This window comes from Phalacrocorax aristotelis, chromosome 1 (genome assembly GCF_949628215.1).
Source record: "Phalacrocorax aristotelis chromosome 1, bGulAri2.1, whole genome shotgun sequence".
In the NCBI taxonomy this organism is placed as follows: Eukaryota; Metazoa; Chordata; class Aves; order Suliformes; family Phalacrocoracidae; genus Phalacrocorax; species Phalacrocorax aristotelis.
The window spans coordinates 214,243,819-214,268,895 of NC_134276.1; the positions used below are offsets into that span (position 1 = coordinate 214,243,819).

At 46.8% G+C, this 25,077-nt stretch overlaps 1 protein-coding gene across 1 annotated transcript in view; it reads left to right on the plus strand.

Annotated features, from left to right (window-relative positions):
* The first annotated feature begins 20,586 nt into the window (after positions 1-20,586).
* Positions 20,587-25,077, plus strand: part of SFMBT2 (Scm like with four mbt domains 2) — a 115,679-nt gene continuing 111,188 nt past the window's right edge. Inside the window, exon 1 of the mRNA XM_075081661.1 lies at positions 20,587-20,764. The gene's annotated coding sequence lies outside the window, so the exon portion shown is untranslated. The remainder of the gene's footprint in view (positions 20,765-25,077) is intronic.

The window sequence follows — 25,077 nt, forward strand, 5'->3', positions numbered from 1 at the left end:
CATGCAATGAATGCTGCAGCAAATAAACCTTAGGATTCAGGTAGAAGCCTGACTTTAGCCTGGAAACCTCAGAAAGTTCTGACCCTGCGCTAACCTACAGCATTTCTTCCCAGGATTGCTAAAGAGCAACAACCGCCTTAAAAGTCTTTTGTTACTGTCCTAACTGGTCTCTGATGAGAAACATGCACACCCTCTCTTCAGGATAAAAGTCAAGTGTGGAGACTGCCTTGGTAGCCTTAAGAGAAGCAGGAGAGAGTCCATAATGATCATACTGGAAAGTAAATGGGAGGGAGGAATAACAACAATGAGACTTGTGTTATTCTTCTTAGGATCCTTAGGATCCTCCCCAGGAAACCAGGCAGTGTGAGTCCCAGCCAGTACATCATCCAACATGCAAACATTGATTTTGTGCTGTAGAAGGCAAATGCTGTAAAAGGGAAAAGAACTGATTAGCCCAAGCCGGTTCTTCCTGGAGAGCTGAGTGCTGGGATCTTGATTTTGGGTTCATCCCTGCTTAGTGACTTCCTCTGTTTAAGCAGGAAACAAAAGTCGCAAAGAAAATATCAAGGAGGGAATTGTTCGTTTCTCCTGTGACAGGTAACCTGAAATTTGGTGGTGGTTAGTAAAGGACGTTCCCCTAAATTACACACTATTTAAAATGAATTTATCATTAGTATTTTTCATTCATTATGATATCCAGTGGTTTTCCAAAGGAATGAACACAGTGGCGAGGTTGCTTAGGTTAGTTCTGTGCTTTCTGAATTCAAGGGGAATCTTTTTACTTGCTCCAGCTGGCACCAGATCAGATCTGTAAACCACATCCTTAGATGAAATCTGATACAAAACAATCTCAGTTGAATGAGTCTATTTATTGGAGATGTGTTTTCACATTTTAGTTCCCAAACACTGGGCCTATTCTACAAATAGCCAACATACACCTTCTCTTAGTGCAGAAATATTATAGCATAAACACATACACACGCTGAGCTCACTGTCTCCTGAAATTCTGGAGGGGAGGCTGTGACCCCAGGCCATCGAGTATATTGCTTTTGAACAGCTTAAGGTCTCTGACATGTAGACATACAGTCAAAGCTGGCTTTCTAGGCTTTCTCAAATTGTGTCTCCTCACCTCATGCCTAAATTTAGCATGTAGAATGGACAAAAGGGTCCCTGAAGCTGTTTACAGGGAAGCCCCAGTGCTCAGCTGGGTGAGCACGGCTCACAGACTGCATTGTATTTCTTTCTCTGATCCCCGAGCTCTGCAGTGTGTAGATGCAAAGCTATCCAAAATGCCTGGCAGCTGTCTGGAGAAGCTGTATCCCAGAGGCGTCAGGGGTTTTTACTGCATTTCCATCTTTAGCAGGAGAAGAGAAAAATATTTGAAGGATCAGGACAACAACCGCTACAGAAGATCATACAAATCCATCCCATCCTGCAGTCCTGCTCTTACTTTCCTTAGCTGCCTGAAATACTTTCCAGAGTTAGTTGCAGATTTAATTATATTTTAGGGCTTTGATTTCTTTTATTATGCATCATAGTTTGTTGTTTGATTTTTTTTTTACAGTGTCTGCAAGGACCTTTCGTGAAAATGTTTCCCGGAGCAAACAAGACTGGTCTTGTTCCCTCATTGACAAGGAAAGGGCAGAAGACACACCTGTGACTATCTTGAACCTTAGTCAATGGTTCAGGCTGAATAAGTTGAGAAAAAACCCAGTGCCTTGATGAAAGCTAGGGCTGGGTTTACTTCTGAGCACTGGACCACAGCAATGGGCAAGACACTCATGGTGGCCTCTCTTTGGCCATCTAAAATTTGAATCTAATCTAAACTAATCTTTGTCTAATGTAAGCTACTCACTTGGGCTTCCTCCAGTCAATGGGAGGCCTCTTTGGGTAGCAATTCATCACCCTTCTGACCTTAGGGAGAGCCTGGGTGAATGGCTTAGACAAGATGCCTCATCTGCAGACTGTATCACCACATTGCTGCTGGATGTGAGGCAGGTCCCAGAGCCATCACTGCCAGGCAGTGAGATCGAGAAGAAATCATAGTGTGAGTGGGACAGGCTTGCAAAGCCTTGGTGGTTACAGTCAGGATGATTACTCAGCAAATCTAAGGATTTTCTCTAGGGAGAATGGCTGGATCACAGCACTGCCTGCTTTTCATTAATGACAGCAGCATACCAGAACTTGGGACCTGAACTGAGATCATGGTGAAAAAAACCCAATGTGGAGAGCAGGAATAAAACCAAAGATTGTTCTTTACTCCAGGGAAAGCGTCTTTGTGATGGAGCTGTACAAACTCCTATATTACCCTGAATGTTTTTGGGATGGTTGCTCGTGAGTGCAGTGCCTACTCCAGATCTGCAGCTCTGTTATAGGCATGGTAATGTTCACATCAGCCTTTTGCATCTGATGTTGCTGCTCAAGACTTTAAATAGAAGTGGCTCTTTCAGATGCTGGGACTGGATTTCAAACTGTGCTGCAGGGTTTGGCAGTTCTACAAAGAATGAACTTTTGGAAAGACGTCACATGCATCAGTGAATACTGAACCAGAAAGAAGGCTTGAGAAACATGTGAAGAAACTGTATTTTCCAAGATAAAGGTTCAGTTTCAGAGGACTTGTGGAATCTCTCACTTGGCACTAGCCATGAAGGAGAATGTGCTCTCCAAATAACCAGGCACTCTCAGGAGTTTATGAAAATACCTTGATTTAAACTTAGAAAAAACGATCAGAATTTACTAGGCTGCAAAACATAGCCAGGGAAGACTATGAGCTTTGGATGGAAAACAACATAACAGTAGTTTAAGACCAAAAACTAACACCATTGAGGAGATGTAGAATCATGGGAAGTGGATACCTATATTTGGATCAACAATGCACAAATATCAGAGGTAGAATCCATCTCACTTAACCTTACCTGTGGACAATCAGCTTAGACTTGCAAGGAGAGAAAGGACTGCTCTCACCATGCCATCCACCTATCCTGGGGCAGACGTGAGCTGAACTGCCCTCTGGGAGTGTCGATCTGCTGGAGGGCAAGAAGGCCCTACAGAGGGACCTGGATAGGCTGGATCTTTGGGCTGAGGAGGCCAAATGTGTGAGGTTTAACAAGGCGAAGTGCCGGGTCCTGCCCTTGGGTCACACCAACCCCAGGCAACGCTGCAGGCCTGGGGCAGAGGGGCTGGGAAGTGCCTGGCGGAGAAGGCCCTGGGGGTGCTGGCTGACAGCCGGCTGGGCATGAGCCAGCAGTGCCCAGGTGGCCAAGGAGGCCACCAGCCCCCGGGCTTGTGTCAGCACTGGTGTGGCCAGCAGGAGCCGGGCAGGGATGGTGCCCCTGTGCTCGGCCCTGGGGAGGCCCCACCTCGAATGCTGGGCTCAGGTTTGGGCCCCTGGGGACAAGAAGGGCCTTGAGGGGCTGGAGCGTGTCCAGAGAAGGGCAGCGGGGCTGGGGCAGGGTCTGGAGCACAAGTGTGCTGGGGGGCGGCTGAGGGAGCTGGGGGGGTTTAGCCTGGAGAAGGGGAGGCTGAGGGGAGCCCTTCTCGCTCTCTGCAGCTGCCTGAAAGGAGGTTGTAGCGAGGTGGGGGTTGGTCTCTTCTCCCAAGTAACAAGCAACAGGACAAGAGGAAATGGCTTCAAGCTGCGTCAGGGCAAGTTTACATTGGACATTAGGAAAAACTTCTTCACCGAAAGGGTTGTCAAACATTGGAACAGGCTGCCCAGGGAGGTGGTGGAGTCACCATCCCTGGAGGTATTTAAAAGACATGTAGACATGGCACTTCAGGGCATGGTTTAGGAGACATGGTAGTGTTGGGTTGACGGTTGGACTCGATGGTCCTAGAGGTCTTTTCCAACCTTAATGATTCTATGATTCTATCTCTGTCCACTAACTACTGAGGGAGCCTTGATGCCAACCTTAAATTAGAGACATAATCCTTGGGTAGCTGCATTTGATCAATTGAATCCTATACTAATTCTCATTGAGGGAGCTGAAACAACATAAGGGCATCCCTGAAGGGATGTAGATAACATCTACATAGAGAAAGTTAAACTCAGAGTATAGAAATAGGTATAGAAAGACCAATTTCCCTGTGAAAAGAGTATTATCACCAAGAATAGATCATGATAAGAAAATGTTGATTCTGCTTTAAAATTTGGTGACAAAGCAAAGTTGAAAAAATGCAATTAAAAAAAGGGAGAGCTAAGGTGGTGGCAGTTATAATAAAGAGGGATGATGGTTATAAGCTCAGCACATTCACTTCTTGCCCCTGAGGAGGCTGCAGCACCTTCAGTCTGGTTTGTTTTTTTTTTTTTTTTGATGTCCAAGACCATTAAGTGTTGTTCTCTTGCTCAGATCCAGTATCAGTAGGGTGGGATTCATCTCAGTCAATTTTAGTTGTCCGAAGTTAGACCATTAGTCTAAGTTAGCTGTCTGAGCTCCCTCCAGAAACCCCAGAGGGAAACAAAGTTCTTTAAAAAAGATTCATCTCCTCTTAATACTACTGTCTGAAATAGTGAGATGAATTGTTCTCAGTGCGTTCTCCCTCCACTGGACCTAGACACCTTACTCCGGAACAGCTACATTTAGTTGAGAAGAACCACAGCCTTTGCTCTGCTTTGTCTTTGGCTAGAAATCCCATTCTGATTGCTTTGCAGACCCCTCCCCTGATGTATTTTGGCAGGTTTGACCCTCTGAAAAACAGGTCTTAAACCACTTTGCAACTTTAGCTTGTATTGTTGCTCCAGCTCATATATCTCTGCATCTCATCTGCTTCCTCTTCCCTCAGTAGCTTTTCATTCCCTGCTACAATGAGGTACCTAATATTAGATGGCCACGATCTCTCACAGCGTGGGAAATAGCAGTGCTTTCAAAGTAAGGGTGGTGGCTTTTTCTACGCTTTGGAGGGAGCCCTGGTCATACAGTACCTGGAGCTGCACATGGCTTCCAGGAATAGCTGAATTGTCCAAGGCTAGAAGGGATGGGTAAAACCCTGAGGCAGAGGGTGTCTTTCCTTTCATTGTGAAAGAGGAACAAAAATGAAACCTCCCTCTAATGGAACGAAAACACTTATTTTACAATGTGACAAAGTGTTTCTAATGGGATTTTCTTTCATTTATTTATTTGCTTGCTATTTGGACAAGGAAGATGTAGTATTCTCTTCTTAATGCCCTCTCTAAGCCACCAGGGACCTTTGCTTGAAGACAACCATGCAATAGGTTCTGTACCCACCCTCAAAGCTCCCCAACAAATGCTTCTGGGCTCTGCCAGTTGGTGACAAATAGACATTGATTTTCTGATCCAGTGTCTGCTCCCTGGGGAAGCTGAGCAAAGGTTATTCTATTTAGCGACTGATTTGACATATGGCTCTTGGAAGCTGAAAACTGTCTGTAGGTAAATCAGGGTTTACTGTCAGAGTGGTTCATTTAGAAACATAATTAAGTGAGCATGCACATGCATACCCATGGAAAGATGCCCGCAGGCTTTTCATAAACTATGCAAGCAGCATTCACAAGGTGGCTTTTTCCATAGGTTCTTTTTCTTTTTTTCTGATGGTATTGCATCAGTGAAGGTGTGAAGTTTTACAACTGTCTTCCTGTGATACATGCAGTTGAAAACCCAGCTTTAACTGTCCTAAATCTTATTCATTGCACCAGAATAGTAACTCTACAGGCTGGAAACTTAATTTGTTGCAAGGAGATCTGTGCCTAGTGACTTTTGCTCTCTGTTTCCCCATGACCTCTGCTGAGATCTTAGCTTTTAGCATAGCTCAAGGTGAGGTCCCAAAACTGAGATTTTTCCTCTTTGCCTGGGAGGAGTAGGTCTGTTATTATATACCATTCAATAAGGATTTATTCTTGAATTCAATGCTTATTTCAGACTCATCCTAAATGGTGTTTCCACTTCCTTGTACTTCTTCTGTTTCTTCTACTTTCACCCTTGCCTTAATAAAAGGCTGCTGTTGTAGTAGGCGACCTGTTAGCTTAATGCTGACATAGGGCATAAATTCTTGTCCTCCTGCCTCTTCGCTTCTGGAGGTTACAACTGAAACACAAACCTCTGAATGCCCAGGGACTTCCAAAGGCCAGAAGACATCTGCTTGCCATCACAGATGTTTGCAAGTTAACACAAGGGAAAAATAATATTAGTCAGTGAGACTCGGAACTGGCTCAAATTTCTGAAATTAGACGTAAATTGTGCTTTGACAAAGAACTAAACAGGGATGGAAAAAATTAAAACATAAGAAACAGTAAGAAGAGGAACTTATTCATCATGATGTAACTGAAATTGTATTGGCTTTTCTTCTCCTGACCCACCCCTTTTGGCAGTTTTGGACTCACAGATACACCACGAAGGATTACAGCATGGGGATGGTGGGCTTCAGTCCGCCCCAAGACAAAACCTCACCGTATAGGCTCTGCAAGGACACTGGGGGACTCTTACTGAGAGTTAGCCAGGAGAAGGGGGCATCTAGCTTAAGCTTGCTGTTGAGACTGCTCTTCCAGGCAAAGACGCACACAATTCCAGCATGTAATTCCTCCTCATGGGACAAATATCTAAAAGTGCTTAAGATCACTCTCTGGCGGTGCCTGTTCAGCCATAACGGCCATCTGGGCAGCCTAGATCAGGTGATTATATACTAGTGGAAGGCTGCAGAAGTGAACTTGGGATGCAAGCTTGTGTGTGAAATGGTCCTGACTAATCAGGGGGTCTTTGCATCCCAGAGTGTCGTTTCAGAAGACAACAGTTGCCAAACATATCTCCACTATTCAGCCTGAGGGAAGACACCCAGGCTAGCTTGGCTACAGGAACCAGTCTTGCTGTAGTAGGAAGAAATGCCCACGTGGGCTCATTTTACTCCATTTTCAACAGGGAACATATTACAGCAGCTTCATTGTTTCTGGATAGGTGTCTGCATCGGGGTGCAGCGCCGATGCAAGCATGAATCAGATGCAAGCATGAATCAGAGGTGGAATGGAGAGTGGTGGCTTAGGGACACAGTGCATGAAAAAGGGAGATGTGGCAGCAGAGACGGGTCCCACAGGGAGATGTGAGTGGCACAAGTGTCGCCTTCCCTGGGGAAGGCAGCACGGCCACCTTCAAGAAATGTGCAAGGTGAGTTTGGCTCTCCAATAAAGCTGATATTTTCTCTCACCATAAATAAAGAGCATGCTGTTCGCTTGCTGTGTCTATACTGAACTCCACAAGAAAATGTCTTTTTTTTTTTTTTTTGGCAGGATCCTATTGGCTAAGGCAAAAATAATTCTAAAAATCATTTATTTCTTCAGAAAGTGTGGGAGTGTTTGTCCCTGCTGCTGTCAGTTCCCATCCATCCCTTTTATCCGGCAGTATCAACGCACACTCTTCCAGCAAGGACTGCTCAACAGCACACAATAAAATTGATTCATTACTCATTTTCCTCTTATTATGTTTCAATTGCTCCAGCTCTTGATACCACTTAAAGTGGACATTAGCTCTTTGAAACCAGTGTGTTCCTCTAATGCGATAACACTCCTAGGAGACAACGCTTCTCCTCCAAGCTTTCATTATATATATTTTCATTTAGTCTCATTTACACCTTGTGTCTTTCTCATGAACTTCTTATAATGCCTTTGTACAGGTTTGCTTTACCTGGAGGTAGACCACCGTGGTAAGGAGTGAGAACACAAATTGATTTCTTGGAAAAGCTGGCCCAGGTGCTCTATGGGTATAAATAATAAGCATTTAGTGCTGGGAAGTGGTTTTATTCACAGGAGCTGGCTCTCAAGCTCTCCTGAAAGGAAAAGGCTGAAATTACTAAGAGTGAAACTCAACTTTTGTGCTATTCTTTGGAATGAAAGTAAAACTATTTAAACTCCAGGAGAATTAAGACTTTCTGTTTATAATCGGCCTTGAAAAATGGAGATGGGAGTTGACAGCTTTGTTTAGGGATAGGAGGGAGGATGATCTGAACTTCTGTATGCGTTGGGAAGGGTTACAGCAACAGTGATTTTAGGGTAGTTTTACAGACTCTAGTTTGTCTTCTGGGTGGAAAACTCCTCCCAGTTACAGCACTCGTTTAGGATTTAATTCAAAGAGGTTCAAAGCAGTGTAGCTCCAGTGCAGCAAAACTCACAAGTACATGCATAATTTTGCTATATGAGTAATGACCCTATGGGGAATCTTGCTCCTTACTGGAGTCTGTGGGACCAGGATTTCTTCTTGGCTTTGGGTTGGATTTGGCACTCTGATCACCTAAAGGTCCAGACCAAGGGGCCTCACAGACTACTTTGGTCCCGGGAGCCCGTTTTCCTTGCACCGAGGCAGGGCATGACCAGTGTGAATACTCAAACGTGGGAGTTAGGAAGTCTCAAGCATAGATATCATATTTGTTGTTTACCCTAGAATAATACGAATTTCCCATCCAGTTCCCTACAGTGATTTTCACCACCAATTACAAAGGGGATTAATACTTCAGATGCAGATATCTAAATATATCCTACTTCAGACAGATGAACACAACCTTAAACATTTGATGGGATTGGATTCTTTTTAATTAAAGGAGCCCTTTGTTTCATAATAACTTTAAAAGTCTTATTTATCATTATATTCTTCAGGAGTCTCTTAGGAAAATAATTTCCTGCTGCCGTTTTTGCTCAGTCTTTGGATCTTCTATGTCCTGTCACCTGTAACAAAGTGCTGTAGGAAGGAGTGCTGCTGTATTGCTTTCATGTTCTCCATCAGCTCTGATATGGATAGTTGTTATAAAGCTTCATACATAATATATGCCCTGTCTTAAAGCAGCCCTGTAAACGACTGTACAACTGTAAAGGTTTCTTAACTTAACTAGCCTCCAGCTACCGGCTATAAAAAGGCATTTAAGCAGATTAGCGTTAGAACTACCTGGTGAGATGAAAAATGGGGAGGCAGAATGGCCTAATGATGGATCGTCGGGCTGTGACCAGTCACGTGGGAAAGTCACCTTTCTGTGCCGCCAATGTGCAAGTGCTGACGGTAATCTTTTTTTTTTTTTAAACTGTTCTGTAAGTGCATGGTTTGCCCTCACAAGGGCCGCCTTTCTGAGCACACGCAGGGAGGATTTTACAAGCGGTCCAAAGGAAATGTTGCCCCTCTCCCACTGGGTCTGAATTTGCTCTGGCTCCTTTGAAACTCCTGCCTTTGCTGTGCAAATGCCTTTGAATGACTTTGCATGCTGTGTTTTCTGCCTTTTTGCTGTAGCGGAGTGCTCTGAAATAGGTGGAGAAATGCCTTTGGAGCCTCTTCTGCCAGGAGGTGGGATCTGCTTCTGGTGGCTTTATTTTCTGAAAATTTTAGCTGAAAATCAAATCCATTTTAAAGCTTGTCATGAGGAAAATCAAATTCCTTCCCTACCTTGGCTCCTGTTGTCACTCAGCGGAGGAAGAGTGTGAATTCTCTGCCCTGTGCTGTCACATTCATCAGATCAGGATTTGTCTCCATGGACATAGCTCACCAGTCCCAACCTACCACTGGGCTGGACACAAGTAATTTTATTAGAATAGAAGAACATAGGAAGAGCCAGACCAAAGGCTCCAGCTACTTCAGTTTCCTGATTTTTCACAAGTCTCATCATACATTATGAAAATCTCCCTAAATTACTGACATTTCCCCAGAGCAGCATCCCATTTCCTGCTTCTGGTGTGCAGTCTTGGGTACCGCAGAAGCTCTCAAAGGTTTTACTGAAGCATGTAAGGGGTAAGATAAATCTGAAGAATCACCTTCAGGTGTCTTCATACGACATGGACACCTGAGCTCCCATTACACATGGTAGATATCTGGTCAATGTAGCCAGTCAAGTCTGGAAAGCAGTTCAGCTCACCCCTAAGTTTGGTACCTGCATTCACTCAGCTCTGTTGTTCTCCAGATCCCACTGACCAACTGGCTGCTGGATCTCCATCGATTTTGAGCTTTGACACCTGGGGTAGGCTTTGGTGACCTGAACCAGAAGACTTTAGAGCAGATATGGCAAAAGATATGTCAGAGGTCTAACCCAGAGCAGTATCTGGAGACCAGGTGGGACACTAAGATAAATCAAAGGGCACTGAACATCTCCATTTAGGCATTTGAATCCATCTCCTGACCCACATGGAGATGCCTACATTGGTGACACCTAGTTTTTGATGTGCTAATCTTGAACTGCATCCCAGGAACCTCGTCAGACTAATCGTAGCCAGTCGATGGAGGTAGGTAGGCAATGCAGAACAACCTGCCCGCAGCCGGTATCAGCCCCCTCCCTCACTGCCTGCTCTGCCTTGCTCTCCAGGAGGGCTTCCTAGGCCAACTGGGGCTGGTCATGCTAAGAGAAAAAGCCTTCTTCCATGGTTATAAATATGTGAAGATTGTTTGCTGCTTATCACGGAATTATACTTGGAGAAACCTTGTTAAAAGGCATCATCACAAACACTGGCAGCGTCTGTAGGTATGCTCTTGTAAAGACAAACAGGAGTCAAGAGCCCTGGCTGAGAAGCCTGCGTTGTACTGATGGAGGGAGGTGCAACCCACCCAAATAAACCTTTCAAGCGTGTCTGTTGACACATCCCAATTATGCAACAGTGACATTACACTTGCCAGTTTAAGAAGGCATTTTCACATCAGCTTTCATCCCTGACATTTCTAACTTCTTGATTTTCAAACAAAATATTTGCCCTGGTCTTGTTGGCCTCTCTTCCAAAGTCCCCTTTGCCATGGCTTCTGCTTTGTACTCTTTGATAATGCTGATGTAATAAGCTGCCTTTTGTGGATCCTGGATAAATAGGATATTTCATAGACAATAACGTAATCAATTAATACTAGACTGTGACCGTGATTTGTTTACCTAAACACTACTTTAAATCCAGTGCTTTTCAGCAAGCAGTTCCTCTTGTCAGGACTGGGCAACATCCCTTTGTTTGTAAGGAGGCAAATCAAAGGACATTGAGATGAGGACTAAGAAGATCTGTCAGGGTAAAAGCTTCTCTTGTTTTACAATCTGAAATTGTAGATGTGAACAAGAAAACAGAAGTTGTTTGCCCAAGCAAAGAAAAATGTTGTTCCCCCTGCGTAGAGAGTCATTGTCCTTTAGACAAAAACTTTTTTCAGAGTACTAAATCCTATTCTTTTCTGAACCACCATGCCAGGAAGGTTTTACATTTATTCCTTGCATGGCCTCAAGCTGCATCAGGGGAGTTTTAGATTGGATATTAGGAAAATGTCTTTACTGGACATTGGCACTAGAGCAGGCTGCCCAGAGAGGTTGTGGATTCACCATCCCTGGGGCTGTTCAAAAAACGTGTAGATGTGGCAATTCAGGGCATGGTTTAGGAGACCTGGTAGTGTTGGGTTGCCGGTTGGACTTGGTGATCCTGGAGGTCTTTTCCATCCTTAATGATTCTATGATATATAATGCGAGGTGGTCAAAAAGCAGGGAGGGAGAAGAAATTTTTTGTGTTAAAACATCATAGCTGTTGGTAGCACACCTTCCCCAGTGAAGACTCAAAAAAACCTGTCCAGTGCCAGTGAAATATTAACTGCATCCACTCTGCTTGTGTCATTTGCTCTAAGGGGAGACCTCCAGCCTCCGGGCCAAGCCATGCCCATCCATCTCATGGCTGGCCTCTTCCCACAGCCACTGACTGTGTTCACCTTGCACTGGCACTTGGCCATGGTCTCTTCTGGGACTCACAGGGCAACTCTCTGGCCCTAAGATAAGAGTTAATTTTCAATGCAAAATGCCTGAAAATGCAGCCCACCGGCGTGGCATTGATGTGGCACATCCCTCCTATGGGATCTTGGCACACTGTCCTAAGGGTACCTGAGGTTGAGGCTTGCTGGGATGGTGCTGGAGAGGTGTGTAGGACAGAGTGAGGTACATTTATCATGGGTTGTACTGCCTACAAAGGGGAATCCTTCAAGTGACTCCTGAATACACCCAGGTTTCATCTCACAGGGAACTGCTTGGTTCAGTTCAAAAGAAGTAATATTTATGGAGTGTAGGTGGTCAATATTTATGGTGTAAGAGCAGCAGAAACAGGCTGGGAAAGTAGTCTTTATCAAAGTACAGCTGAGCCCATGGAAAAGTAGAGCTAGCATGAATGTCAGAAGCTGCTCCTGCCCCGCTCCTTGGCTTTGAGGCAGAATTTAGATGTCCAGATGTGCATACTGGCCAACTGGAAAACAGCTGGACAAACAGCAGTGTCATTCCTAGCCTTCAGCTGAGCCAGCTTAGGAAATCAAAAGGGAAGCAGCAACACGGTTGAACTGCAAAAAAATCTATGTCTCATTAAATGCCTCCAATTCTCTCTGCCCACGTCACATGCCGTGTTTTAGACTATCAGATCAGTGCCACCATTTAAATCAGGGTGGTTGACTCAGACGGAGTGGCTGGGTGACTGCTGGCATCTTCTGCTGGCACGGCAGGCTCTGGGTGGGGGTGTCTGCACACAGCTGAAATCCAGCGTTCTTTCCGTGGTCCTTCCAGGGTCTGTGTGCGGGTTATGGGAGAGCACAACCTTCACTGTGCCCACTGGTGTCCAGCAAAACCCGAGTGACTTCTCACTCGGAGGGGGTACACGGGAGGGTCTTGCGTTTGGGGCTGAAGTTATTTCTCACCCCTTTTACAGGTAATTCCGTGCAGCCGGGATGGGTGCTGTGGATTTTCACCCTCTCTGGCTGCCTGACTCTACATGTGGCAGCAGCTACAATTTTTTTTCAAGCTTGAAGTTTTTGGGTTTGGCTGTGAATCTGTGACAGACGTAGGAGCTGAGCCTCTCTGCATGATTTCAAAGTGAGTGCAAATTTCAAATAGACCAGATGCTGCTATCGGACCAAGGTTTACTAAGGCTCTGTACCAGCCTAGGGGTGCTTGCACGTAACCAGACATGCCCTGGGCAGGCTTATTGAGACTCCAAGAGTGAGGAAAAGGGTATCAATGTCATAGACAAGGTAGGGACTTTGAGGAACTGCCTTGACCAAAGAGTCTTGCCTAGACGGTGAGATGCTGGGCTCAGGGCCACAGCTGGCTATAGCCTTTTGGGTTTCTTAGAAATGTTCCTATGTTCCTAAAACCAATTCTTTACAAAAGAAAATCAAAGAAGGATTTAAATTCTTACATACCTCTATGGATCCGGCTTTTAATTCATTTAGATTTCAGTCTCCAACCTGTAAGGTGCTTCCTAAAGGCAAGATTTTGGGGGAAGCAAGGATTATTCCTTCGTCTGGGTCCTCTGGATCCAAACAGCATTGGAGCAGAATCAGGCCCTTGCTGCAAATATCTTTTACTGTTTTGTCATTGAAACTAAATCCATGTGGTTTGATTCCCCAACAGTCCATAGAGAGCTCCAGGGCACGATGAAAGGGAAGTCTCAAACTGCTCACTGTGTGTAGAGACCTGCAATGGATGCCACCCGTTCTGCCGTGTATCCGCTAGCTTTAAATGGGAGTGAAGAAACATCTCATTTAACAGGAATGTACTTCATTTTCTGTTAAAAAAATATAATCCATCTACAGGGGCTGAAAGCTGATGTGGATCATCATAGCTGCTACCTTCCTCATCCTCAGTGACCTTCCCAGCCCTCCACACCTCAGAGGGCTGCCCAGCAGCAAACTTTAGCCAAGACTGCGGGAAAGGAAAAGCTGGAGAGGAGAAATCACTGTGCAGCAGCTGGCGATTACTGTGCATGCAAGTTGGACAGGAATATTATTTCTAAAAATCTTTCTTTTCAAGAAACTGCATTTAAAATATTTATTTAATTTCCATTTAATCTGTATTTTGTGGACTGTTGGAGGTCCAGGCAACACCCATGACCCCATGAAATTTTTAAAAAAGATGTGGCTTCAGGAATGTTTCAGAGACTTTTCGTCGTCTCAGGAGTGAGTGGCAGAGCTGCAGCTCTGGAGAGTGGAGAAGAGGGGTGTAAGAGGAGAGGGGCCACAGGATTTGCTTTGGAGTAAAAGGCTCACTGGGTTGACAAGGCTCAACTACCGGTTACAAGATGCTGGCATTTTTCAGCAGTGAATCTCCGAGCAGTTAATAAAGCCGGGGCACTGTTCCGCTTTCCATTTCAGAGATGGGGAAACTGAGGCACAGAGGCCATCACTTGTCAGAGGTCAGCCAGAGTCTGGTATCAGTCCGGAGTAAAACCAAGGTCACCTGCAGGCAGGTCATGAACCACCAAAGGGACATGGTCTGAAAAGAGATCAGAAAATCCACTTCATGGAAAAAAGCTCGTTTCCTTCATTTTTTAACCCACAGCCATGTCTCGCTCAACAGAGTCCTAGTAAGGAAGGTATTTATACGCCTTCCCTCCTGATCCCTGGACTGAGATACTTACTTAGTCCCGAGCTCATTACGACCTTAAATATGTTACCTATTACCTCTAATGGCATATTGTAGACTCCTCCACTCGTATGCATTCTTATTAAATGAGCTTAGCAACCTGGCAGTGAGGAAATACAAGTGTCAGCTTCTTCAAATTAAAATAAAAAATCAATTACGCTCTTAGAGGCAGATGGAGATTAAGCTGAATACAATGTACATTTACACTGTCGTGGAAGCTGAGGCCTTTTTTGTGCAATTAGCGGCATTTCATTCTTAATCTTCTTCCTTAATACAGAAGGAGCCATTAAAAGAATAAAAGCCGTCCGCAAGCCCATGTCACAGTTTCAGAGAGGTGTTTCCAAGTGCACTATTTTTATCTCTGTTTTGTAAAAAAAAAAAGAATATTACTTATATGCCCCTTTAATTCTTCACTGTTGTTTTGGGGTGGGGGTTGTGTGTGGGGGCTGGAAGGAGGGAGGAGAAGGTCGAGTGTATAATTGCAAGATTGGTTTTTGTTGCAAGGGGAGATGTTTGCCAGAGGAACTTGAGCACAAAGGATGTCATGGATGGGCTTTTGGGCTGTTGTGGGAACATGCCAGGGCATTTTAGCCCACAACTGACCAGCTCGTAAATCTGACACAGTACCAGAAACTGTGGAAGTGCCTGGGCTGGCGTTCGAGTCTGCTGTGCAAGCAGGGCACATGGAGAGCCAGAGCCACTCAGTATTTTGCATACTATGATACAGAATTCGCTCAACGTGCAGCAACTGCTCCGATCCCCCAGCGGGGTGCTGCAGCATTGGTGAGAAATGCAGATGTGAGGCGGAATTTACATTTGTTGATAAGACTTGAGCTCCTGGTCATCCTTGTCGGTCCGAGGTTTTGGCCTTGTTATACCATTATGGAGACTCCTGTACTAAAGGGCAAGAAGGGAAATGGAGGAATGACTTGTTCAGCATCACAGATTTGAGCAGAAACACATGTGTAAGTGAAAGCTATAACCACTCTGCTGCGCTGCCCCGCTTTGGAGGTCTACATCCATTTCCACTGCTGCAGCATTTCCCTGGAACCGCACATCTGTGTCTGAGAGCTCAGCTCCCCCTGCCTCGGTTTCCCCGGCCTCCCTTCCCAACACCAGCTCCTAGAGGCTGAACAAACCAGAAGGTGTTTTTCTGCTGAGGGAAAGCCTGTAAATACTCAAAATAAATAAGGAAGCTGTTAATAGATGGTAGAAATGAGCAAGTTCTTGATATAGGAGTGGATCTTTCCCATAGTGCAGGCATGATCAATAAGACTCACAGCTATGAGCCTCAGTATTGAACCTCAGTGCTGTGATTTATTGGATATAACATGTGCTTCCTTTTCATTTACTGCTAAGGTGGAAGAGCTATTGTTTATCACTGAGCTCACGCTTTCTAGGCATTCTAGAGCTGCAGGCACGATGCACTGGCTCCGATTTTCCAGTTAATATTAAAGACAATCATTGCCTCTCTGCTGAATAGTCACAACCCCTACGCAGTGATTTCTAATCAACAGGCAATAATAATGAACAAAATTTGCTAAGTAAGCTGCAATGACGACTGCTTTGGGCTGCGAACTTGATGTGTGGGTCTCCACGTGCTGTGTGTGTCCCGGGCAGGGGTCTGCAGGGCAGCTGACGCTAGGGACTGTGGGGATGCCTGGCCCAAGACCTCCCATTTGAGAGGCGATGATCCCTTTGCCATGGTATCCTTTGAATTCCTGCAGGAGAAGAAGTTCAGCAAGGGACTGGCTTTTTAACCCTGCAACCACTGCATGCAGGGCTGGTGCTGTCGAGGAAGAGGTGCAAAGCAGTGTGTGACTACAACCTGGCAAGTGTTTTATGAATCCCAAGCCAGTAATCTCATTGTTGTTCACAGCGTTTAAAAAGCAGGACTTTTACTGTGAAGTGTAACGAGGGAGTTTAAATGTTGGATTAATTTCACTTATATTAATCTCTTCTTTAGATCATACCTTAAACACCTGCCTTCAAAGCACCCGACACTCAATGGATGAAAAAAGGTACCTGCAAAATGCAGCCTAAATGTGATATCCCTCTCCAGGAGATGGCACTGTGTAACTAGTCTTTCAGCATCCCAGTGCCAGCTTCCAAGGAACAACTTCTCTCTGAATTAGGGCTAATGAATAAAAAAAAGATAAAGGTGTAAGTAAGTGATAGCCCTGGTCCCGAGACAAAATACCAGCCTCAGCTGGCATGAAATAAGGGCCTTATGGTGTCTTTTCCTCTTGTTTTTGATTGAGATTGAGTGTAAGGTGGGTTGAACACCCTAAGACTTAGAAGCTGAAGGCCACGGTTTGTTGCATGGAGGGGAGGAAATGCAGAGTAGCTTCACTATGAACCCAGGAGCAGCCCTGCAGAGAGAAGTTGATGGCAAAGGAACAAGTAATAGGAGCTGCACTTGGCAATGGAGGTGGCCCCAGATGATGTCCTGACAGTCTCCTCTCCGACACTAGGCTCCTGTTAGACAGTCTCCTTGCTTCAGCTCACTCAGGTGGTTCACTCACTCAGTTCAGCTCACTCAGATACCTCTAACCATCCCCAAATAATTCACCAGCATCAGCTGCGCAGCCTTACCCCTGTTTGCAGTGCGGTGCGGCTTGATGTCAGCATCCTAAAGCAGGCAAATAACTCCCCAAAGTGGAGCTCCTTTACCTATAGCTCACCTTAACTATAGAAAGGTTGGCTCAGACCCTACGTTTTGCACTATCTACAAGGCTAATGTCATTTAGTCATATTTATGAACAACATCTAGACACTGTCTGCAGATACAGACCTCATCTCAGCACCGTGTTACGCTTGGGGAGTACTCTGAGTCCTTCAGGCACCTGGCTAAAGGGGGCCAGAAATGGATACCCAAATGCACATCCATCTACAAATGCTATAATGTCCCCCAGGGTGTTTATCTTCCTGGGCCAGGAGAAACAAGAGAAACTGGGACTGGGAAATGAATGTACCTGCTTGTGTCTCTTTGTGTAGGGGATCTTTTTATATCCCCACCTCTCCTTCAAAAACCAGAACCTGCTGAAGACGACAGCCTGGAAAATGGGAGAGGTTTTGTGTATTGATAATCTACCCTGGAGATCAGAACTGCTGATACCTGATCTAAAGTAATGGGACTGGCTGGATTTCACTGGCTTGGACATGTTTCTCTTCTTCAGCTATGGAAAACTTGGGGTGTGAACAGTTATATCCTTTGAGGGTGATTATCAGAGGCAAGGCACCTGATGCTCAGGTAAATATCATTTTTTTATCAGTGCTATTTGCATAAATGTATTTATCTTAAGAACAACAACAACAACAACAAAATATTTCAGATGTGAAACTTCTATTCCCAACTTGAAACACAAGTTCGGGTGTCATGTGGCTGCCAACAGATGCGGCATTAAACAGCATGGATAGCAGTGAAATTAATACAGCCAAGTTGCTTTTAATCAATTGAAGATACATCCCGGAGAACACAGGGTCACTGAGACTAAAACTGGAGTGAATCTCACTGTGGCTTTTTTCACCAGGAGTTAAATCAGTTTTATACCTTGGGATACTGTGCTGGGACAATTCAGTATTTCTCAAAACGCAAATATCAGCCCTGATATAAATCTGCACCTTTTCATTCGTATCTGAAAGTCTTATTGTAGCAGCCCCTTAGAAGAAATTCTGAAGGGCTTTTCTTCCTCAGCTTTGATTCTTTTTATTATTTTTTAATTCATCTCTTTGGACACCTTCCACAGAGCTAATTTAGTTGGCAAACTCTTTGGACAAGGATAATGCTTTCTTCTACATTGCTATGTACAGGGCCAAATGCACTGTCACTGCCTCAGAAATAGTCTCTAAATAAAAATAGAAGAGGGAAGGACAGAGAAAACCAAGGCCAAGAGGGGAGAAGAAGCTCCAGAGAGGTCAGTTGAACCAAAGCTCCTGCAAAGTGCACTCAAGTGTGAATGGAAATAAAGCACAAAAGCATCTGGTGTTAATGGAAAGGAGATGGAGAAACATCTGAAACGCTGTGAGAGCTGCTGTGGCGGTGTCACCAGCCACCAGCTTTAAATGGAAAAATGCTGCAGCGAGAGGAATCTCAGTGTAACCTTATTTAGAACAGGTTAAAAGGAGTGAGAACACAGGCATTGTGTTTGCAGAGCATCTTCCTTTCAAAAGTATGTTGAAAAACTGAAATGTCACCATGCTGAAAATGTCAACCACTTCCACGATCGTCTGGAGAAACAGGACTTCAACACTTCCCCGGCATCTGTCGGGGTTTTGGTCTTATTTTGAAGTTCTGACAGTGTTCCCTTGCTGTCTTGAAATCCTGTCCAACCCAAAGCCTGAAAAATAGGAACCGCTTCATTTCTATGTTTTACAGGAGCTCTCCTGGAACAGGAGGGGCTGCGAGCATCTCCATGACCTTTCAGAGATAGATCGCGTATGGCGAGAAGGTGGGTTGTGGTGAAGAAATGCTCTGTCTGCAATATTTCCTCTTTTCTCCAGTCTTCAGTATCTTCCTCACAAATATAACCCAGCAAAAAAGTCATGCCTTTCTTCATCTCTATTGCACTCCTCACTTGCCTTCTTGCACATAAATCCTGTGGTGTGCTAATGTGTCCATGGGAGGCTGGTGGAAAAGAAAGGGTTTGAGGAAAGTGGAAGAGAAAGGGGATGGGGAGGTTCGGCGGGGAATCCCCAGCAAGAACGAGTGCAAAGGGGGCTGGTGATGGCAATGGGAGAGAGGAAAGCTGGGGTCACACGCGGGAAATCAGTGCCACCTCACTGCTGCATCCCGAGGTGTGAGGCCACCCCTCCCTGCAGCACTCCCCTGCTCCTGCAAGAAGGGGTGCTCACCAGATCACCCCGAAACTTCAAACCTCGGCTCAGAAATGACCCGAGAAAAGCAAGTGGTGACAGCGACTGTGTCTGAGCCTCGGGGGTTGAGATGCCAGTTTGACAGCCCAGGTGCGGGGACAGACAGAGCAGCGTCTGGGGTGAATTTTACGGTGGGAAGGACAAAGCCCAGGACTTGCTGCCCCGTAGCAAGGACGCCCCTTCCCTCTGCTCTCCTCCAGACCTGTTGAATGCGTGAGCGCTGTGTCAGCCCCCATCCCGGAGGATGCTCTAAATGCACCTGCCTGCATCCTCAGCCCTGTCGGGGATGCGGCCCCTGCCTGCCTGCGAGGGGAAGGGAGTTGGGGCTCCAAAAAATCCCCAGCAAGAAGCGCTACGTGGTTCCCTGGCAGGGCTGCAAGAGAGGGAGCGAAATCCCTGCAAAACACTCCCACAGCCCCGCTGCTGAGCAAACCCCGGTCGGGAAAGCTCCGGAGTCGGCCGGGCACCACCGGTGGGAGCATCCCAAATAATCCCGGCTGCAGAGGGGACTTCTACCCCTATCCCGCCCCTAGGGATCCCTCTGGCACCCCCGGGAGCAGGACCACTGGGGGCGGGGTGGTGGTGGAGGTGGCATGGGCGATGGTGTCTGCCCAGACTTTCCAGTCTTGCATCGGGGCTGATTTTCTCGAAAGGGAAAAAAAAAAGAAAAAAAACCAGAAAAATCCCTCGGCGTGGCTGTACGTGCGAACACCCCCGCGCCGGCGTTCAGCGCAGTTCTGCCGTGAATCCCCTGCAAGCGCTGAATAACTAACTAACCAACAAATAACCTAACGAGCAAACGGCGGAAAGTTGTGCGGTAGGAGCGGAGGGATGCCCGCCGCTTGGGTTCGCATCTCGCCGGGTGCCTTCGTCTGCTTTCTTTCTTTTCTAATTTATTTTCTGCAGCGGGGGATATAAGCAGGTAATGCTGGAGCCTGGGGAAGCGGAGGGAACGCGGTGCGGTTTTTTGCTTTCCGTTCTTTCCGCATCTCCCTCCCTGGAAGTTTTCTTGGCGACACGAAATAAGGGGGAAAAAACCGAAATAAAGGGTTGCGGAGAGCGGCGGGGAGAGGAAGGTCGGAGGCAGAGCTCCCGCTTTGCAGGCGGGAGAAAACGCTTTCTGGGATTTTATCGCATTTAACGCGCGGCCGTGAAATTTCAGTCCTCCCCTCGGTTATTTAATGCATTTCCCCGGCGGAGGCAGAGCTCGGGGCGCGGAGGCACCGCGGGCGCGGAGGCACCGCGGGAGCGATCGTGGTCGGGATGCATAAGTGATTTTTTTTTTTTTTCCTCCTGAAACTGCTGAAAAAGGTCACCGGAGGAGTTGGCTGCTAAATAAAAAAAAAAAAAAAAAGCCCTAAAAAGAGCGGCAGGCATGCGCACTGCGCGGATGCCATATTGGAATGAGTCTGCCGCGGGTGCGGGCGGAGGCACGGGTGGGCTCCGCGCCGCGCAGCCCCGCGCAGCCCCGCGCAGCCAGGGGGTCTCGCCGCTGAGGGGCGGGCGGGGGGGGAAAAAAAAGAGAAAAATACCCCCCCCCCAAAAAAAAGCCAAACTTCCCCAGGTAAGGTACCGCGCCCGGCAGCCCCCCCAGCCCCTCCCGGCTGGTTTGTTCCCCTTTATTTTATTTCTTGGGTTTTGCAGCGCTTGCGTGGGGAGAGTCGCTTTTCCCCTTCCAATATATATTAAAAATATTTTTAATTTTTTCCTTTTATTTTTTTAAGCGGGGGAAGCTGGGTGTGGATGTTTTTTCTCCCCCCCTTTCCCAAAGGGGCGAAGCGCGGTGGAGTTGCGAAGTGTTTGCGGGCGGGCGGCGGGGCGGTGCGGGGGTGTCCCCGGCGGGTCCCTCTCGGGTCCGTGGGTGCCGCTCCCCTCCCCGGGCAGGGCACCCCGGACTTGTCACGGGCAGGGTTTGCGGTGCCCGTGCAATTAATCGCAAGCGTGCAGGGGGCTTCTTTTTGCCTCAGCGCATCGCGGTTTAGATGCTCTCATTTCTCTACCTTTTTTTCCCCCTCTTTTTTCATTATTTATTTATTTTTTTTTTTAGTAATACCTGTCGTTTTGGTGCTTTCCTGCTACATGCTTGTGCGACCTCCTTTCAAATTTACTAGGCTGATGCACGTCTCGGAAAGAGTTATTTTGGGCGTGCGGGTGGGTTTCTTCTGAATCTGCCGGGGTGGGGGGGCGGGGGGGGGGGGGGAAGCTGCCGCAAAAGGCTGGGGGAAAGAAAAGAAAAGAAAAAAGAAAGCAATCAGCTGTGCCAAAACGTGCAGCCCTAATCTATACATATTTTCCCGTAGCGCTCCCGAACTGCGGTAAATGAATATTTATAAAGCTTGTCAGTTCAACATGGCGGGTTAAGGTGTCTTTAAAAACTGAAAATAAACATTTTGAGAGGAGAAAAAGAGGAAAACCGAGGTGCCGCACGTTTGGTTCAACTCTCTTTTGTTGCTCGGAGCGGTGCGCTGGTGAATTAAATGCGGAGGGAAGGGGATGGGATCCGTCCTCGGGGTCCCGTCCACCCCACCCCTCCCCGCAGGACTCACTGGTGGGAAAAGCGTAGGGCATTTGTGTGTGCTGGGGAGAAACCATGAGAAGGGACTTCGGAGCCCGCCCGATTTGCCTTTGAATGCCGAAATTGCAGACATGCCATGAGAAGAAAAAAAAAAAAAAAAATAAAATGCCAAGAGACACAGCGATGATTTATTTTGCATTAACAGTAGACATGTCGTGGGATGAGCTGTCCTGTTGGAGCTGTCAAGCCTTCCCTGCTCGCCTCGACGCAGTCAACTGGGGATGTGGGGTTGGTTTTTTTTTTTTTTTTTGTCTGTTGTTTAGCAAAAATGCTCTGAAATTGCTACGCACGGAGATTTGGGCTGCCAAACAAGTGACTTTACCAGCGCGTGCCGCAAGGAGCGTCTCTTTTCGCAAAGAGATCCTAAAAAGCCCACGACAACGGAGGCGAATCGCAGCTTTTGCAAAGCGAGCAATCGAGAGTTCGTGAGGAGTTTGCAGGGAGTTGTTTGTGCCCTTCCCAGCTGCCTTTTGCAAATGTATTTTCCAGTGGAGCGAAGGAGGAAGGCTGCCTCAGAGGCAGGAGAAACTTCCTTGTTCCCGTGCAGAGAGCACTTCGTTGCTGCTGTTCTGGGATTGTTTCACCGTGTTTGCAAGATGTTAAAACTTCGGAGCATCTCTGTTTTGTAGCCGTAGGAGGTGATGGGAAACTCCAGCATCGCGGGCTCTCAGTTGCCGGGTGGGGATGGAGGAGCCAGGGAGGGTCCTGTGGGGGGGAAGAGCTGGTCTGCCTGCCCATTTCCCTGCACCTCTTGGAGATGGTCTCCAGAAACCCACCGTGTTTTTATTTAGCAGGAGCGGTTGAGGATGCTGTGCGCACATCTTGTCGCGCAGGTTGAGGTTTCCCCTTCCAAAAGGGCTCTGCTCCATCTTCCCCCCCTCCCCCCCCCCATCTTCCCCCTCCACCTCCAGCCCCTGCCAGGACCAAGTTCTGCTGCTCAGGGAGCCAGCAAACTCGCACCGCAGGGTGGGGAGGGGGTCAGAGGAGGAGACCGAGGGGGAGGGGATTGGGTTTTCATAATAAAATAGCAGAAAAACAGCACTAGTGGTAGGCAAGGAGGCTTGGAAGGCAGCTGGCAAACAGTGGTGGAGTTGGGTGGCAAAATCGAAGAGCTGCAGTGGAGGAGTGTCAGCCCGTGGGGTTTTCTGCGGGGTGGGGAGGGATGGAGGATGGAGCCTTTGCAAAATGGAAGCAACCCCCCCTGTGCATCTCCCTCTCCCCGAGTTCGCAGCCCCTTGGACAGGACAGCCTTTAAAATCAGATTGCGCCCCTGGTGTTCTTGGGGAAGAAAATGTGGTAGCAGAGAGACCTGGTGTCAGAGCAGAGAAGCAGTTTCACACGGTTGCGTGCTGTGGACGGTGTGGGTGTGCGGGGGGTGTGTGGGGACGGAGAGGGGGTGCAGAGGTCTCTGCGGCTCCCTCTGTACCTGGGGTCTTGCCCCTCTTCCCTCACTTCTCTTTTTTTTTTCTTTGCCTTGGAGGGATCTGTTTAAAAATGGGGAAAGCAGCCTAAAATGGCTCTTTCCTTGCAAACTGTGCTTTCTGATGGGAAGCCTGTTTCAGGCTCGGCAACTGACACCCCACCCAAGATGGTGTGACACCCCTCACTTGGCTTTTTGCCAGCTAGGGGACACCCCCATCGGCCAAAGGGGCTGTATGTATGGGACCTCTTTGCTCCCCACATCTTTGCTCCTATTCCCCTCAAAGGAGGGGGGTGGGGGTGGTGGTCCTGTTGCTGCTCGAAGCTCCTGCAGCCGCCTCACGCATCCCCTCCTGCAGCACCAGCAAGGCTGCATTGGTGTTAGCTCTGGTTGCACGTGGCAAACCTCCTTCGAGGACTTCTTTCCTGCAGTAAGGTGCTGGCCAGAACTTAGTGCGGTTTGCTTTTCCTCCTAAGAAGCCTTTAGATACAAACAAATTTGGTTTCCTTTGCCGGGGGGCAAAAGAGGGGCAGGAGAGGCAGGTTTTCTCTCTGGGGTTGGGTCTGTTGCCTGGGCGAGCAGGGATGCAAGTGGCTTTTTTTTTTTCTCCTCCTTTTTTTTTTTTCTCTCCAACAGATTATTTATAGCAGGGAAGAAAATATTCTCACAAGTCTAATAACTTTAGTGCTTATAAAGGATTAGTCCTAATAACTCCTGTGATAAGATGGAGGCTCGGTGTAATCTGTTACTAAGTGAAACTCTAAAGGCCATTTGAATAGATATGGCAAAGCGCTATCAAGAGACTAGTACATTGTAAACAACAAGGAAATACCTTTTTAATGATTTAAGGGGGCGCACGGGGTATTGGGACAGCGGATGCATTATAAGCAAGGCAGTATAATTTCATTTATATGTTGAAAAACATTTACAAATATTCAACAGATGTTACAAGGACGTTGCAGAGGTGGAGAGTGTTTTGCACAGATGTAAGAACATCTGTAGAAGACAGTATGCACTTTAACAGCTGTGATTATGAGTGATAATTGACTGGCTGGACAGACAGTTGATGTTTTAATGAAGCATTTTTAAAAACTTTATGGTAGTGTTACTAGAAATAGAACAAAGACCACAACTGTCAACTCTTTAGACTGGGGATGCTTTTTCCCCCACCCTTGGCTTGTGCTGTGCCGAGTGTGCTGCTGGCCCATGAAATACGTATATGTATTTTGAGTCACTGCTTCTGGCCTTTCACAGCTGTGGGGATGCTGGGCTGGTACAAGAGCATCAGTGAGGGGATGTGATGTTACCTTGCTGAAGGACAGGACATGGTAGAGAAGGTGCCGTCTTCTTTCTCCAAGGACTTTTTGCAGGCTAAACTCACGTTGGTGTGGGGTAAGGGGAGGTATGGAGAGTGGCCGAAGGGGTTTTCAAGGGTGGTGGTTGTTGAAGGAGGTGGCTGGTCCCTGACTGTGTCTAAGTGACAAAGGGAAGGAGTTGTGGGAAACTCCAAAATCTGGGACAAGTAGCCAAAACCTGAAGCAGAGGAGCCAGAGGCGTGTTTCTGAAGGCGCACAGAGAAAACTAATGTGGTGACCACAGAGCCCGTGGTGTAGATGACCTGAAGGCGAAGGAGATGTCAGAAGTATTTTATTACTGTGAATACTGACACATGCAGGGTGTATCGGCTGGTGCGACAGGGTCCTCAGTGCTGAAAATGAAATGCCATCGCTGTTTTTAATAACGATGCTATTTGCAAATACTGAGTTTGTTCTATCTTTCTAAAGTGCTGTTTCCCAGGAGCAGTTTTTTTTAGGGTTAGGGTAGCCAATGGTACCTTGTCAATATTTAAGTCTCATCATTCGAAACTGTTGATCTTTGCACG